At 38.2% G+C, this 13,174-nt stretch overlaps 1 protein-coding gene across 5 annotated transcripts in view; it reads right to left on the bottom strand.

Moving 5' to 3' along the window:
- Positions 1 to 13,174, bottom strand: part of lingo2 (leucine rich repeat and Ig domain containing 2) — a 717,008-nt gene that overhangs the window by 120,881 nt on the left and 582,953 nt on the right. The gene's annotated exons all lie outside the window — the stretch shown is intronic.

Genomic DNA, 13,174 nt, shown 5'->3' with positions numbered 1-13,174 from the left:
AAACCAAGCCTTTATTTCAGACCCTTTCAGTTGTTCTACTTTCTCCTTCAGGGAATTAAAGGCCAATGTCAAACTCTATGATGCTCCAAGTTAAATTTCAAGTTAAATCGATGTTCTTTCTCTTCCTTTTGTTGAAAAGCATCGTTTAATTTAATCAAAAGGAACACCAAAACATGTTATTTTATAACCTGTATGGTGATAGGTAGTTCCATTTCCAGGCTGTGGATTACATCTACGAGCTAGCTGTTTGGGACTTGAACCTGAAACATCTGATTAGAAGCAAGGGTATACAAGAATTAAATAATTTTACAAGTGTCCTAAGAAGCATTCATTTCTATTCTGACAGCTGGCATATTAAGCAATCGCACAGCTATTTCTGCCCAAATAAATAAATGAAGTAAGACACTATGTTTGTTAACTTTTGGAATTGGGCTTAATTTAAATTGCTCATGATCAACCCTTCTTGTTGAGATATGTTCCTGGCCATTTTAACCAGTGCGGTTTTAAGTAGTAGGAGACAATAGTTTTGCAGTCATGGCCACTGATTTTGAAATATTTTAAGTAAATTTATGTAGTGCATAATAAAATGACCAAGAAAGGTGAACAATGAAGACTGCTACTGTATTGGAAAATATCAGACTGGTGCAGCATGGTCACTAGTTCCGAGGTTGAGATTAAGATACAATTTTTGATCAGGAAAGTTTATTTTTAAAGTTTAGTTATACCATATCTGGCTTTGAAGTGGTTGATGGTGATTTTCAATACCACATGTTTCCTAAGTCACAACAGTAAGTTCAATGAAACAAGATGGAAAATGAAATGTTGTGGGTTCATGAGTCAAAGGTTTGTCTTCTTAATCTACTGGGGGAGTGGTTTCGTATTATGTCACTTATTTAAGTGTTTGCTTTTTAATTACTTTGCCCCTTATCAAGCTCAGATCTGAAGGCAATACTGATTAATTGCACGTTAAGGAAAACAAACACAGCACTGTTTCCAGTTCTGCTGATATTTTGGAAACAAACGTAAATCAGCCATTCTGGCCTTCCGAATGGACAAACCCTAGAGAGGAAATAGTTAGCATATCTCTGATGGTAAATAATTAATAAATCTCAACAGCCCTGACCAATCTCAGTTTCATTGCAATGAAATACTGCTTTAATACACCTACGGGTTAAAATCATTTCACATGTACCATGTATCTACATTTTATGATGTCAATACCTCTCCCTAGCCATTTCTAAATCACAGTAAATGCATCTCTACTATTCTATTGCAACAATAAATATTAAAAGACGAGAATTGGAAAGAATTTGCATTTTGGATCAGTAGAGATTACAATGGTCCAATTTCACATCATTGACACGAACAAAAGCAGAAGTTTGCTGTGGAAAGCGATAAGAGTTGTTGAGGTTCTGACTGCATAGCTTCAAGTAATCAGAAGGAAACTCAGTAAGATATCAGCCCCTCACATTACTCTCTCCTACACCCATCAACCAACACAAGGAAAATCAAGTACAATTCCATGTCTTTTTTTAAAGGAATTGAATATATCCGCCCTCTCATTCATCCAGGAGATTTAAGTAAATACACAAGTACGTCACCAAAAGAAATACTAGCACGTTAGTTTTACAGAATGATGGAACACCACAAATCTAAATTTTGATTAACTTTCCTTTACAATTAATGTATGAGTAGATATCAATCTTGTGTGTTATACTCCAGAAACCAAGTAGTGAAGAACAGAACTGGACCCAATTTTTGCATGCTTTTCTCAGTACTTTGCAACACATACTTCCGGACCCCATAACTAAGTTGCAGTCTATTCCTATTTATAGGGGTCCAAGTGAATCCTTAGTTAATGCCCATCAGCTGCATACAATTAAATTCATGTTCTGTGCGCAATTTTCACAGTAGGTGGTTACTAATTTCTTGATCATTTTAGGATACAACTCTGCCTCTGTACATTTCATTTTTTTCACTCTTTTGAATCAGCTTGTGTCAATTTTAAATGAGGTAACTTATTGAAGACATTTCAGTAGAGTTTAAGCCAAGAAAAAAAACCCAGAAAATAGCAAGCTTATGAATTCTATTATCTGAGATGAATAGCTCACAGAATCATACAGAGCATTCAGCCATTGTGTCTGTGCTGGTTCCTTGAAAGAGATAGCTAATTAATCCCCTTCTCTTGTTCTTTTCCCGTAACCCTGCATTACTTTTCCATTTTAATATATTTTCCTAATTTCCTTTTGAATGTTAATAATGGATCTGTCTCAACCATTCTGTCAGGCACAGCATTCTAAATCACTAGAGCTAACTACACAAAAAAAACTCCACTCATTTCTCCAGAAGATCTTTCATCATTTACTAAAAAAATTGCACCCTCTAGATATTGATCCTTCTGTCTGCATAATCGATGAAGCAAGTGTTTTTACAACACTGCTTGTGAGTTGTCAGGACCAGGAATACATTCTCAGGTCTAACAAGCTAATTAGTAAAATGCCACATCTGCCAACCTTTCAAACCCCTATGATTTGGATTCTCCCTACCCTGCAACCTTCAATCAATATCACATCTCTAATCAACATCAGCAATCCAACAAGACACCTACTGCAACCCATGGGTTCAATTTTGAGCCTTTTTGCTCTCTCTCCAAGCACCCCCTTTCCCAATACAGAAATGTTACTCCAACAGATTTTGGCCCTGTGAATCAGGTTTCCCACTACAGAAAGGCTTTAAATCCGTCAGCTCATCAGCCTGGAAGCTCAGCGAAATATTATTAAAATGGCTTGACCCTCACAACATTCCTTCACTTGACCCCTGTTAGATTCCTTAAAAATAAGGAACGAGTCCTCAATCTTTTTAAATATCCGGCGTTATTTCTTCTTAGATGTTGACCTGACAGTTAAAAGTGAGACCTCCATAGCAACAGCCTTTCTTCGTGCTTTTATGCATTTTGCTTTACGTCGTCCTCCCCAAAACCATAAACTGTTCTTCGTACCCTAACCATGAGATCGAGGTAGTCTGCGTCATTTGTTGCATACACTTGTAAGGGGTTTGCTATACTCTAACCACAAGGTCTAGGCCACAATCTATTTTTGACATACATTCATGTCTGCTTCAAACCAATTTCAACTACACCTGCAAGTTCCGTTTTTGCATTGGCATCTGCAGTTTGACCCTCGTTATGCTGTAGCTTGATCACCCAATTTCCAACAAACTCCACACCTCCAAATTTCAAGCCATGGGAGCAGATCCTCAGAACGTCTTGAGAGAATGTTAGGAAATTCAATTTCATTTTCAGCTCTGCTTACTAATAATGGGTTTTGTACGTAATCCTTCAATCGGTACTCTGTGATGTTCCAATTTAAAATTAATCAAATTTTGTTCAAATGTGCAGAAACCAAAGAATTTTGTTTTCTAGAGTATTTATGTGTTAATTTGAAGTAACTGAGCTTTACATTTTCAACTGGCCTGAAATTTAAATATCCAGATAAAAGATTTTAAAGGCAACTGGGTTATGTAAACAGTATTTTATTCCAATCATTTTTAATGGCCTCCCCATGCCACAATACTTGATTAGATTAAATTCTTTACAGCATGGAAACAGGTCTTTTGGCCCAACCAGTCCACACCGACCCTCTGAAGAGTAACCCCCTCAGACCCATTTCCCTCTGACTAATGCACCTAACAGTATGGGCAACTTAACATGGCCACTTCTCTGACTTGATATAGTATGACTCAGACTCTACCAACTAAATATACATGTACAAATCTTGTAACATCATTGGCTAAAAACTGGAGTTCTCCAAGTCCTAGACATTTTCACAACGTGCCATGTTTCATTTAAAACAAAATTGTTCTACTGTAATTAACTTACTTGGAAACTTCAGTTAGATATTGCACAGTGTTAGTGAAAACTTGTATATTGATTTCTCCGTATGCTTCAAGTGACCCAACTGTATCCATATTAACCCAAGCTGCCCATTGCCCAAAGTGCTCAATTCAAAATTTAGCAGAATCCAAGATCTGGCATGGTCTCAATGCTGAGGTTGCCATTTTTGAAAGTTTGTACTTGTACAAGTAATAGACTGGATGATTCCTTCTCCAGGTTTTCCACCCTTTCCATGGAAAGGCGGACTTTCAGTAAGTTGTTATAACAGCTCAGAGACTTGGGTCATGCCCTCAATGAATTTAACTGGTTCATCTCTGGTAAATTCCAGGGGTACATTTAACCTAATCTTTCTGACAAGCAACTGAAACGTTAGATGTACAACTCATCAAATTTTATTGCCAATTGAGGTCAACAGATGGTAATATGAGGATGTAAAACTGATGATCCATTTGATCCTCTAGGAGAGTCACCTAGTTAATTAGGTTAGCATTATCCAGCTATCTTCTCAAATATAAGTATGTTATATTATGTGTTTGAAACTTAATCACACCATTTCATGTTACTTATGTGAAAAGATTGTTGATGTTTCCTGTGCTATTAGACCACTATTGTGACACTCTGCAGTGGTCTTCTCAATTTTAATTGCATTTATTCCTCTATGTCTCATTATTTTACTTGTTGGAGCTGTCAAGACTGAAGTAGATAAATAGTTGTTGGGGAAATGAATCAAGGGAAGTGAACAAGTACAGGAATATGGAGCAAAATGAAGATAAACTGTGATCTGATTCAAAGACACAGGAAATCCAAGTAGCTGTACAGCCTCATCCTCTTCATAAGGTTCCTACATTCTTGGAGCTTGTGTTGCCCTGATGTGTTTTATTGTAAAAGCTCTGCTCTCAGTACTAGAGCTGCCAGTACAGTGAAAACCTCAGAGGGGATTAAAAGAATTAAACAAAATCAAAATGATCTCTTATGCCTTTCTTTCTCTGTGCCCCTGCAATCTTTGTATTGATTATTCTTACTGTGTATTATTCATTCCATTTTTTTTCCCCTCTATCTCCTTTCTTTTTCCATTTGTTTGGCTTCTGTATCATTTACTTCTCTATTAATCCTCTTTTTTTTGTTCAGGTGCAGATGGCATATACTGAGAGGACAGGAAAGGAGACACTAACGGCTGAAATTTGTATTTTTGCTGTGTTTATGCAAAGGTATGGTGCCTGTTGAATCCTTTCCTATTTCTTCTTCAACGATCTGTGAGTGTCTTCATCTCTGCTTCCTCAGCCCTTCCCTTTTCAATTGGTTTTGCATTCTCCCCCAACTCCCTTATAATCTGTCTCTCTTGACTTTTCAATACACATGCTTTATGTTTATATTCCCTCTGCTCACCCTTCTCTTCATCCCTGTTCCCACACTCATGTGGACAGTGTGATGGTACTGTGCCTTTAAGAGATGTGTTCTGTCCTTCTTTTTGCAGAAGGGTGCTAGCTCAGTAGCACTGAAATGTCTCCTTCACATAGGCAGTTGGTAAATAGTCTTGAGTTCTCCTTGCATGTTTTTTGTTTGAATTACGACAAAAGAATCATGAATGGGTGGGATCAGGCTTCACACAAACCCAGGAAGGGTTTTAGTTTTGCTTTTAGTGAGTTGAGAATGTCTCTGCTGGCTGCTGGAGCTGAATGTTTGCATTTTCAGCTATTTGTGTGAAGTCTTAGACAGTGAGGCTTCCTCTTAAAAACCAAAAAAGGGCAGAGTGTTTCTTTCTTCTGGACTAGAGAGGGACAGCATGTGAGAATCATAATTGTTTTGCTGAATTGCATTTTTGCCAAAGGGTGTGTTTATCGGGTCCTGCCGACATTGGAACAGTTGATAATTAGTGTTAAACAATGCACTAGCTTGTTAAGTATTTCTATAGTGTAAAGTTATGCCAATTCTTCTTTTTTGATGTATTTTAATCATTTTGTAGGAATAAAAGGTGTTTTGATTAAAGCTTAGTAGCGGACTAATGGAATTACATGTGAAACATAGCATCTTACACTTGCCTTTTAAAAATATATAAAAGTTAATGTCTAGTCTATCTCTACAATACACTTTAGGAGGTCCATAATTGACAGACCCTGAGATGCGAAAAACATCCTTCATGCTTCCTTCTCCTCTTCCTACTTCCTGCCCTAACATTTCCATTTCTCACCCACATATATTTTGCTTCAACATGTTATGAAGAATTTGTTTTCTCTGTATTTACATCATTTGATACCTTTTAGTTTATTCAAATCAAAATTAATAAGTAAAGCTACTGAACAGGAATTGTTAGAACCTAATTAAATGAAAATCCCACCAGAAGGCACACAGCACACAGACTGATACAATCTCAGAAATTATGGATGCTCCAGATGCTCAGACCACATAATGCTTTAGCCAAAAGTATCAATTTGACTGCAAGCTGTTGAGACAACTATAAACTTCAACAAAGGGAGTAGAATTCAAAAGGCAATCCAGCACTTAAGCATAATAATGTTACTGTGAAGTGAATAATTCACATTTTATTTAAGTATATATTATGTACATTTGAAATTTCAATTAAAGAGAGGAGTGCTGGATGTTTTCTGCCTTTTCCTCCTTTGTAACCATCTACTGTTTACCCATTCCTTCTCTCTCTCTGCATTTCCTTAAACTGTGATGTGACCACATGTTAACATTCGATCCACAAAGCTCTCAACAGCCTGATGTGCCACAGTAATGCCTATAGTTGCTCAAGTTCCAAAATCCATTGTGAATATGATAGTGGGGAAGTCTATATCCAGGAGTCATAGTCTGAAGATAAGGGGCAAACATTTTAGAACTGAGATGAGGAAAATTTCTTCATCAAGACAGTGGTGGGCTTGTGGATTTCATTACCACAATAAGTGGCAATATCAAAAACATTGTGGGTTTTCAAGAAGGAGGTACCTCCTGTGGCGAAAGAGATCAAGGCAGATGGGGGAAGAGGGAGATTTGGTACTGAGCTCAATGATCAACAATGATCATGCTGAATGGTGGAGCAGGCTTGAGTGGTCAAATACCCTTCTCCAGCACTTGGAATCATAGAATACCTACAGTATGGAAACAGGTTCTTCAGCCCAACAAGTCTACATTAACCCTCTGAAGAGTATCCCACCCATACTGCAACCCTATTACTCTACATTTACCCCTGACTAATGCACCTAACCTACACATCCCTAAACACTATGGGCAATTTAGCATGACCAATTCACCTAACCTGCATATCTTCGGATTATGGGAGGAAACTGGAACATCTGGAGGAAACCCACACAGACACGGAGAGAATGTGCAAACTCAACATAGATAGACCTCCAAGGCTGGAATCGAATCTGGGTCTCTAGTGCTGTCAGGGAGCAATGCTAACCACTGGGCCACTGTTATCTTCTATGTTTCTGTACTGCTGCAGCTGATGAGGCTTCCTGTACACATGGTTACCCACAATATAGGAAATACCTTGGAATTTCCACCTAGCACAGGATATGTACACACGATAGACTAATGTAGTCCTGCCATCCTGCAATTTATTTATCATTAAGCTTATTACTGTTAATGAGCATGTTTATTGTGAATTAAACTACATCAATACTCACTGTCATTTATACATTAATAAGTCATACTAATAAGCCTTACGGACAGTGATAAACCTAACAAATCCACTGTACTAATGAGAATAAGCTTTGGTTTAAAAAGATATTAAGATGCATCAGTTTATTCTGGAGTTTATATAAAATGAATAGGAAATACCAGTCGATTGCCTGCTTCATTGCTCAAGATGCTACACCTTGACTTTTTTCTTTCTGAATCTGAGATCTGACGAGCTCCAAGTTGATTAGCTTTTTCTTATCTCTGCTGCTGGTTTCGCCCATTCCCACTGCTCCAGTTGAACTTTGTCACTGTACACTGCTTCATGTGCCTGTTCCTGCTCTTGCCTGATACTCTGACAGAACTCTTGCCTTCTTCAACTGCTTTTTATGTTGGCTCATGGACTCTACATGCTTCCATACTGAGTTATATCTACGCTGCTATTCTCCACCCCATTTCCACTTATCCAAGTGAACTTTCACTTTTTCCATGCTGCTTTATATTCTTTGTATTTCATGGAATTTCATGCTGCTCCAGCTCCCCAGTTAGTGCATGTACTACTGAATGCAATGCATGGCAGAAATATGAGGATAAAGCCAGAGCCAAGCATGTGTTAGTCTTACTCATTGCAATTCATGACAAACAGTAGTGTGTCAGTGCAATATGAGGTGAGGAGTATTTTCCCTTCACATCAATACTCATTTGTGCAAGTGTGGCTTAAATAAGCTCCAGCAAAACTGGCGTTAATGGGAATCAGGGGGAAAACTGCCCATTGGTTGGAGTCACATGTGGCACAATGAATTATCATTGTTGGAGGTCAGTCAATTCAGCTGCAGGACATTTCTGCAGGAGTTCCTCACAGAGTTTCCTTGGCCCAACATCTTCAGTGGATTCATCAATGACTTCACTCCATCATCAGGTCAGAGGTGGGAATGTTTGCTAATATCTACACAATGTTCAGTACTATTTATTAATCCTCAGATACTGAAGCATTCTATGTCCAAATGCAGGAAGATCTGGACAATATTCAGGTTTGTGCAGATTAGTCGCAAGTAACAATTGCACCCCAAATCCCAGGCAATAACCATCTTCAACAAGACAGGATGTTTCAATCATCCCTTGACATTCAATGGTATTACCAACACTGAAACCCCCACTATCAATATCTGGGAGTTACCATTGACCAGAAACTAAACTGGATGAGCCATATAAGTACTGTGGCTACAAGAGCAGGTCAGAGGTCAGGATCTTGCCAAAATCTGTCCACCATTTACAAGGTACAAGGAAGGCATGTTTTGGAATTCTCCCATATGCCTACAGAAGTGCAGCTCCAACAACACTCAAAAAGCTGGACACCATCCAGGATACAAGAGCACATTTGATTGGTCTACATCTACAAAATTCACTTCCTCCACCATTGAGGTTCAATAACACCAGTGTGTACTATTCACAAGATATACTGATGACATTCTCCGAGGGTCCTTAGATAGCATCTTCCAAACTCTGTCCAATACCATCAAGAAGGACAAGTGCTACGGATATACTATTACCTGCAAGGTCCCCTCCAAATCTTCATCCTGACTTGGAAATATATTGTCATCGCTTCAGCGCTGATGCTTCAACATCCTGGAACTCCCTCCCTAATGGCACTGTCGGATTAGTTACAGCAAATGGACTGCAATGTTTCAAGAATGAAGCTTACCAGCACTTTCTCAGGGGGAACTAGGGATTAGCAGTAAATACTGTCTCAGCCAGCAATGCCCATATTCCATTAACAAAAAAATGAAAAGCTATTGTTTCTAAAAAAGGTGCTTTTCATTTTAAATCCCTCTCACACTGCCAATGTCGGAATTAGAACATATACTGTGGGTGCAGGAAATCATAAATTTCCATTGAAAATATGAATTTAATTATCCAAATCATGTTAAAGGCTTGTTACAAATGTATACATCAGCCATTTCACAAATTATGAGGTAACAAAACAAAGGGACCAAAACTGCATGTAAGTATCCACGCCTTGGTGAGACCACACCTGCAGTTCTGGTCTCCTTGGCTAAGGAAAGACATACTTGCCATAGAAGGAGTGCAGCAAAGTGCACCCAACTGATCCCTGGGATGGGAAGCTAATCTAATACTGTGAGACTGGGTCGACAGGGTATGTGTTCATGGTGTTTAGAAGAATTAGAAGGAATCTCATTAAAACACATTAAATTCTGACAGGGCTGGACTGACTGGATGCAGGGTGATGTTTCACCTTCCAGCCAGTCCAGAACACTGGGTCACAATCTCAGGATATTTGTGAGGCCATTGATATGAGGAGAAATTTCTTTACTCAGAGAATGGAATTCTCTATTACACAATGCTGTGTATGTGAAATCACTGAATATATTTTAATAAAGAAATATGTAGGAGTCTCAATGCTAAATGGGTAAGGGAAATGAGTGGGTAGAAAACATTGAGACAGAGGATCACCTATGATAGCAGTGAATTGTAGAGTAGGCTCAATGGGGTGAGTAGCCTACTCTTAATTCTATTTTTTATGTTTTTAAATTTAAGAGATATTCGATGAGGTTATGAATCTTCCCAGCTCAGGAAGAAGGGTATTATGGACTACAGCAGAAACATCTAACTTTACTTTCATTTTGCCTATCTCACTCTTAAAGTAATCTCTTTTTCCATCTCTTGAGGTCTGTTTTTCTGTATCTGTATTACTATGGACATTGGAACATTATAGTTATGATTTTGGAATAGTAATTCAGAGGCCCTGTCTAATGATTTGGGAGCACAGGTTCAAATCCCCCTGAAGCAGCTATGGAATCTAAATTTAATTAAGTAAGTCTGTTTCAATCATAACCGACAGACAACTACCATTGCCGAAATGGTTATGGAAAGAAATCAACAATATTATCTGGTCACGTCTATATATGACTCCACACCCATTGCAAGGTGGCTGACTCTAAACTGCCCAATGAATGCAATTGGGCTGGTGTAATGGTCTTTTTGATTACACACTTGTGAAGTGGCTTGAATGTCTTACAATGCTTGCAGTGTGATATAAATGCAATTTTGTTGTTGAATTTTCCAGGATTGCAAAAGTGGACTGTTATGAATCTCTCCTCCCTAATCTCATTTTCTCAGCTCTTGTGCTTGGGGGTAGATGATCAGATTCAGCTTGGCTACTCCCCACCAGAACTCAATTGAGTGTGCTCCAGGTGACTCCACAAAACAGCATATTTTCTCCTGAAACACTGCCTCTATTAAGAAAATTTAATGGCACAACAGTTTATTTTGCACGATACTTGACAGGTTATCAAACGGCACTACTAAAACATTTATTAAAACAATTGTCCCAAATCACCTTTTAAACCTGTGTGTTTTTGTTGAATAAGGTTACTTGCTGATAAACTTCATGACTTCATGAGTTAGTGTTGCTTTAATTATATAATAAACTATTGCAGTAACCCGTGGTGAATTAACTAGTCCCTCTAGTAATGCTTATCTGCCAGCTGCATTATTACAACACATAAAACATACTCTGCAGGAAGACAGACAAAAATTATAGAACATTGTTAGAAAGAGCTCGAAGCATGCTCCTTAAGTCATTAGCTTTTACATCACATTTAATAAATTTTAAAACTCTGTTGGACTGAAAAATTTATGTGTAGGAAATGCTTCTACTCATAAAAATAAGGTGCATTTATGATTTTGTTTTCATCTATCATCTCAGGTATATGCAATAGATTCTGTGGTACTACTATGTTATATTTAACTAACATCATTGAAATAGGTTATTATCACAAGGGTGTTTAAAGGACACCACTTATTTGCTGTTGCAGTTCTTACATTTCAACAGTGACACCACATAAACAGGCATTCATTGGAGATAAAGTGCTTTAAGAACCTTCCAAAAAGACATTCTTCTTTCTTTTGTACAAGCTCATTTTGCAAGTTTTTGTCGCTGACACCTTATTTCATAAATTTCCTGATTTGTATATGTGCCAAGCATCACATTAACACTTCAACAGAGAAACACTCACCAACATATTGCCAGACAATTGTAATGTTCTCGCATCTGCTTACTAATTAAATATTGCTATTTTTATTGTCTTCTGCTCACAATTTTCCCTCTTACCATCAACTCCCCACAAAAACCTTAGATTTAGTGCTTTTTGCATTCAGTGCATGGCAGACATCTTGAACAGCAACTAACCCCCTACCCACCAATGTGAAAGATGGCTGGAGCAACTACTAAACAGACATTGCTCACCAGTGAGCCTCTAAGCCTATCAGGCAACTGAGCAATGAAACCCTCCCCTGTCTGAAGTTGTTAGCTATTCGACAGGAAGCTGGAAAGCATCATTGGAGACCCAGGTTGTGTAGCCATGAAGACATGCACTGGTGGGATGACAATTTCTTTTTCTGGAGGGGGGATTCTTGGCATGACCAAAGTCAAGTCAGAGGCAAGAGGAGGAAGGTGGTTTTTGGAGGTCAGCCCTCTATCCTCCAACTGTTCCCTCAGTTGTCTCAAGACTGGGGAAAATGGAAACCACACCCACCCACCAATCTGAGAGACAGGCTGCCATTTTCTACCTGTTGAGAAGGCAGCCACTTTTCTTACAAGCCAGGAAGGCAGGCAATCAGGCCTGTGGCAGGTTAAGGCCACTCAGAAGCTGGTACTTGGCCACTTAAGGTTCTTAACTGGCGGCAGATCGGGCAAGTCACCTATGGAACTTCCCACCCAGAACTTGATCGCTGAAATGGCCGGAAGGGTATGGGTATTTTTCTAGTGCCAACCTGCCCCTTCATCTGTGCAGAACAGAAATTTCCATCTCATGTGGTTAATTTGGATTGAGTTTATATGAAAATAATGCATCTTTGTCAGTGAATATAATTTTTTTTATTGGACTGCAACATTAGCAACTAAAGTACAAAAACATCCCAAAACACATATCAGAAACAAAGTTAAAATTGGTCCATTTAATTCCTAAGAGCATTTTAATCTATTATTTTGATTGAACAAGTTATGAAAAATTGAAATAATACATTTTACTAATTATGGTGTAAAGAATGAGCTCCTCAGTGAATTTCTGCAGTTGTCTTGACATATATGTACCCATGAGAGTGCATCTCCATTATCCAGCAGTAAATCAGATTATTTAAAAGTGGATCTCAAAAAATGTTTTTGATCTTTCACCTATTAAGGGGCTAACTAAACTAATTTATGACAAGTGCTCCCTGTTAGAACCACTCTCCAATTGGAGCTCTGTGTTTTGTAACACCTCTACAATTTCTTCCTTTTCGATCATCCAACCTCTAAATGCAGATCACATTTATAATATATGCTTAATGGTCTGAAAAGACTTGTAAACCCAAAACATTTACATGGCACTAGGGAAGAAGGGAAGATATTCTTACATTTTCAGTTAGAGTGGTGCAATGAGTCATATTTTGAAATAATACCTACCCTTTTAAGAACTGAACATTGGAGATAGAAATGCCTTCAGCTTACAAAGCTAAGCAAAGACACAGTGAGTTTATGTAGAAATAAAATAATGGAAAGGCAGGTTTAATCTGAATAGCTTTGAAACTGTCCAAGAACAAGGAACAAAATAAGGACAGATGCATGACAATGCTTCACAATTGAACTGTAATGAATTGTTT

This window comes from Chiloscyllium punctatum, chromosome 2 (assembly GCF_047496795.1).
Source record: "Chiloscyllium punctatum isolate Juve2018m chromosome 2, sChiPun1.3, whole genome shotgun sequence".
NCBI classification, from domain to species: Eukaryota; Metazoa; Chordata; class Chondrichthyes; order Orectolobiformes; family Hemiscylliidae; genus Chiloscyllium; species Chiloscyllium punctatum.
This window is presented reverse-complemented; position numbering and strand designations above follow the sequence as displayed.